The 5,580-nt window shown below is 47.0% G+C and overlaps 1 non-coding gene across 1 annotated transcript; it reads right to left on the bottom strand.

Moving 5' to 3' along the window:
- Window positions 1–5,065: 5,065 nt before the first annotated feature.
- LOC123455662 lies at window positions 5,066–5,168 on the bottom strand. Its single transcript, XR_006634049.1, has one exon. It is a non-coding gene; the product is annotated as a U6 spliceosomal RNA (small nuclear RNA).
- Between the last annotated feature and the right edge of the window lie 412 nt (window positions 5,169–5,580).

The following is a 5,580-nucleotide window of genomic DNA, read 5'->3' on the forward strand; positions in this document are numbered from 1 at the left end:
ACCCAGCCAGCCCGGTCAGCCAAATCAACCCTGGCGATCAATGTGATGGCAAATGTCACAGCCAGGTCGCACTCATGTCCTCATGTGATGTTTTGGAATGAATCATCAGCTTGTGCAGCTTGCTTGCTTCGCCTGCAAGACGCCCTGGGCTCCATCCATAGCATTGCATACAGCCAGGTTGTTTCTTCCCAGTTGAATATTCCCACCTGACGGAAGGAGGAAGGCTCCCAAGACTCCCGAAGCTAATAAAACTTAAGAGTCCAGCTCAGTGCGCATGATGCTCAAGCCCCCTCCTGAAGGTCAAGAAATTGATGAGGAGAGCAGACTCTGCAGTGGAGCTGCCTGCAAGATGTGCAGCGAGCTCTAGGCAAGCAGTTGTCGTGAGTCACCGCCTATGCTGGCATGGGCTTTGCCCTAATTTGCTGCCTTTGGGTCACCCATGTTCCTGTAAGCAAACCCTAGTAAACTCGTTGGTCACAAATCTAAACTTGAGTGGATTGTTTCTTTGGCCTGTTGTCGGTTAAACAGACTTGTTCAGGTCTCCACAGGAAAAGCTATACATATCACCATGTGTTAACGTTTAACTGACTTGTATGAGTACCTGTGAAAGGCTCTCACTATTAGGGTCAGGGGAATCTCCGCTTAAGGTTCCTCATATTCTGCTCCCCAGTGCTCTGGAAACACAGACGGGTTACTTCTGGATATCAACTGCCAAGGTCACTGACACAAATCTGTCCATGCCCAAATCTGGTACTGTGCAGACAAAGGCTGAGCCTGAGTCCTCTGCTATGTGAATTCTCAGACTGGCATCAAAGTTATTTAGTTTATTCTCGCCTACCAGCTGTGACTCTCAGAATCCATCATAGGCCCCAGCCAGGGACCTGCTAAATCTAGTTTCTCCACTCACAAGCCTAGGGGATCACATCTTCTGTGAGAACTGGGGTCTTCACCCCAGAGTAGGCTTCTCTGTCCTTGGGGTCTGTACATCTTGATGCTTTCTCAGCCTTAAGACTAGATCTAACCATCTGCTCCCAACATACCCTTTTTCCCCTCAAAATATGTATTTGTATTTATTTATTTATCTGAGAAGGAGAGAGGCAGATGATAGGGAGAGGGACAGGAGTGAGAGAGAGAGAGAGAGAGAGAGAGAGAGAGAGAGAGAGAGGGAAAGAGAGACAGAGAGAGAGACACAGAGAGAAAGAGAGACAGAGAGAGAGAGACAGAGAGAGAGAGAGAGAGAGAGAGAGAGAGAGAGAGAGAGAAAGAATGGGTATGCCAAGACCTCTAGCCACTTGGTGCATGTGGCTTACATGGGTCCTGGGGAATTGAACCTGGGTCCTTAGACTTCATAGGTAAGCACCTTAACTGCTAAGACATCTCACCAGCCCAACACACCCTTTTTGGAGGGCTTTCTTATAGCTCAGACTGGTCTCCAACTCAACATATAGCCAAGGATGGCTTTGACGTTCTCTTTTTAAAAATATTATTTATTTATTTAAGAGAGATAGAGAAAGATTACATTCATTTTGATTATTTTAAGCATGTCTCACCATCACCCTGGGAAGTTGGTGGATTCTTTTTTTAGAGGGGGAGAGACAGTGAGAAAATGGGTGTGCCAGGGCCTTCAGCCACTGTAAATGAACTCCAGACAAATGCACCTCTTTGGACATTTGGTTTACATAGGTCCTGGGGAATTGAACATGGGTTCTTTGGCTTGGCAGGCAAGTGACTTAACCACTAAGCCATCTCTCCAATCCCACTGAATTTCTGAATGCTAGGATTAGAGGTGTGCATCATCATATTTGGCTTTATACAGCGTTATTGTGGATGCTAGGCAAGTACTGTACTAACCAAGCTGTGTTCCCAGCCCTTCACTCCAAGAAAGTGATGGCTCTTCTTCTTCCTCCTTCATCTTCACCTTCATCTTCATCATTCCTGGCCTCTGTTTTCTAAGCAAGAGCACTCAAGTTTGCTTCCAAGGTCTTGATGTTAGGTTCTATGATAATTTATGTTGTTAATTTGATGAGACCTGGAATCACCACTGTGGGACAAGTCCAGCTTCAATTAGTCTCTGGCATGACTATGAAGAGGCTATCTTGATTCGTTTAATTGGAGTGTGAAGACCCACAAGGGCTGGGTTCCTACAGTGTTTAAAGAAGAGAAAGCCAGTTGAGCCTGGGCATTCATCACTCAAGCTCCTCCCTTGCTGTAAACTGAAAGAAATCATCCTTCCTCCCAACTGATTTTCATCAGGTACATTTTGCCCCAGCAATGAGAAGCTAAGGAACACAAGCTCCGTGCCCTGCTTGCTCAGTGTTTTTGCTGCTACAGTCTACAAGGAAAGGACATTTAAAACTGTTAGCTAGAAGAATCTTCCTGTGGGGTCTGGGACAAACACAGGCCCCTTGGCACTGCGTGTGAGACACCAGCTCTAGCAGCGGAGGGAGAGGCAGAGGATTCATGTATGGGGGAGGAAGAGGAACCATTCTATGCTCTTTGCCATACAGGAGGCAAAGTAAATGTGGTCCACTTACTTGGTAGGCAGCAGTTGAGGGGGGAATAGTGTGAGTGAGGGGATTAGAGAGTGCTGGAAGTACTACATGAGTTCTGGGCTGGAGGGGACTTTTGGCGATCTGGCTGCAGCTTAGGAAGGTGACCAAGACTCTATCCCGGTACTCAGTCCTGTCCAGGACTAGTGACTCGAGCTGTCTTTAGGGCTTAAAGTGCAGATGTGGAGGGCATGCTAGTCATTAATGGCAAAAGCCTAGAGAAGCCAGAGAAGGGTGTCAGAAATGGAGATACCCGAGAGGATGCGGGTGGGACCCAGAAAGTGCCCTCTCCCGGGTCCTCTCTCAGCCTTTGCACTTGCTTGAAATTTGAACTGTTAGCTCTCGCAGCTTTGGGGCTGACAACGGGCCGAACGTGCCAGCCTTGCCGCAGACTTCCCTGTGCTGCGCAGGCCCGCCTCAGCAATCCTCACGCAGGTGCCAACCGCCGCCCCCACCCCCCACCGGCCCTGTGGGCTCTCCCATGTCCATCTGACCACATCTCCTACCTGCTCAGCATTGGAGGCTAGCCAGGCCATGCAAGGAACTAGGGCAAGTGGATTCTGTGTGGGATCAGAGGAGGAAAATTGGAACAATGTCTGAGGGAGACGGTCATGAATATCAATTCACCAAGGAGAGAAGAGATTGGAAAGGTGCAACACTGGCATGAGCGTGTGTGGCAGTGGCCTCATCCTCACCCCCAGTGTCGTTCTCCTTCTGCTCAGCCTCCTTCTTTTCCTCCTCCTCCTCTTCCCCTTCCTCCCCCTCCTGCATTGCTGTTCACCTGTCCCCAGTGCAGGAAGACCTTTACGCAGCATAGCTTTCATCCCAACCTGCAGCTGACCAACAATGGTCCATTTAATTTGCCAGATGTGCCCAGATCCTTACCTATGGGGCAGAGGACACATCTGCCCCAAATGCCAGGGTGCCCTGAAATCCTTCCATGAGGCAGTGCGGTGTGCTGAGAATGTAGGCACCACAGACTACACAGTGCGGCGCCATTGGATGAGACGTTTCAGTGGTACAAGAAGAAGAAGAAAGAAAGGAGAAAAGAGAAATGTGATACCCAGTAGTCCGAGAGTTTGCCACAAGTTTGGGAAGAAATTCAGGAATTTGACTTCATCGACTTCTGGAGACTTCAATCAGAGTTAGAGTTGGGAGTACAGCTTAGTAGCAGAGTGCTTGCTGGGGCCTAGCCTACCGCAGGGCCCCAAGTTCAACCCTGAGTGCGTCCCCTTCCCCACCCTGCCCCAGGAGCCTTTCAATTAATGCTTGTGTCAAACTTCAGACTTTTTTTTTTTTTTAAATCACTTCAGCAGCTGGGCGTGGTGGCACATGCCTTTAATCCCAGCACTCGGGAGGCAGAGGTAGGAGGATCACTGTGAGTTCGAGGCCACCCTGAGACTCCATAGTGAATTCCAGGTTAGCCTGAGCTAGAGTGAGACCCTACCTTCAAACAAACAAACAAACAACCAAGCAAACAAACATCACTTCAGGGGCTGGAGAGTTGGTTCAGTGGTTAAGGCACTTGCTTGCAGGATCTAATGAACTGAGTTCAATTCCCCAGTATCCACGTAAAACCAGATACACAAGGTAGTGCATGCATCTGGAGTTTGTTTGCAGTGGCTAGAGGCCCTGGCACACCTGTTCTCTCTCTCTACTTGCAAATAATACAAAAAATGTTTTAAAAATCAGTTCATTCCTTGTTGTTGTTAATTGAGATTAAGCTTGTCATGAGAATGAAGAAAACTCCTTTGCTTACCTTCAGAATACAGTTTTTAGAACTGTAGGTGTGTTGTGCACCCTAACTTGTCAGGCAACTCCTCCTCTCCTCTCTCCCTAGCTCTTCTCTCTATTGGTCTCATTCTAGTTTTGTGCCCATATTTCTGGTGCTGACTACCATTTGCACTCACCTCTAAATGGTCCCAGTTAGGAACCACAGGTGAAAGAGTACCTGTGGTCTTTGCCTTTCTGTGCCTGCATGACCTCGCTTAGAATGAGTTTTTTCCTACTCCATACATTTACCTGTAAATTTTATTATTACGTTTTCCCTTACCACTGGGTAGAATTCCATTGTGCACATGGGCACATCTTCACCATCCATTCGTCAGTTGATGGGCATCTGGGCTGATTCCAGTTCACAGCTGTTGTGAATAGAACAGCCACAAAATGGCTGAGCAGGCATCTCTGCAGCAACGAGAGGAGTCGTTAGGGTCTGTGCCCAGAAGAGGTATTGCTGGATCAGGTGGTGGTAACTCTACCTTCATCTTTTTCAGGAGTCTCTGTACTGATTTCCATAGTGTTCCTACCAGTTTGCACTTCCACCAGAAGTGATAAGCCTTCCTCTTTCCCCACAGCCTCATCAACATTTGTTGTCATTTGACTTTTTGATGAATTCAATCCTTACTGGAGTAAGATGGAATCTCAGAGTTGTTTTGATTCACATTTCTCTAGTGATTAAAGACGTTGAACATTTCATTAAATGTGTAGTGGCCATTTGGATTTCTTCCTTTGAGAATAAAAACATGGAATGCTTAACAAATTTGCATGTCATCCTTGCACAAGGGCATACTAATCTCTGAATCATTTCAGTTGCAGTATGTGTGTTGCTGAAGTGAGCACTATTATTTTTATTTTTATACATATATTTTATTTATCTATTGGAGAGAAAGAGAGAGAGAGAGAGGCAGATAGAGAGAGAATGGGCTTCAGGACCTCTAGCTACTGCAAACAAACTTCACACATGTGCCACTCTGTGTATCTGGCTTTATGTGGGTCCTGCGGATTCAAAAATGGATCCTTGGGATTTGTAGGCAAATGCCTTAACCACTAAGTCACATATCCAGCCCTACTTGTTTTATTTTATTTATTTATTTATTTTGATTTTTTCAGGTAGGGTCTCACTCTACCCCAGGCTGATGTGGAATTCACTATCAGGGCAGCCTTGAACTCATGGCAATCCTCCTACCTCTGCCTCGTGAGTGCTGAGATTAGAAGTGTGCACCACCATGCCTGGCTCTGTATGTCTATTTTT

This window comes from Jaculus jaculus, chromosome 17 (genome assembly GCF_020740685.1).
Source record: "Jaculus jaculus isolate mJacJac1 chromosome 17, mJacJac1.mat.Y.cur, whole genome shotgun sequence".
Classification (NCBI taxonomy): domain Eukaryota; kingdom Metazoa; phylum Chordata; class Mammalia; order Rodentia; family Dipodidae; genus Jaculus; species Jaculus jaculus.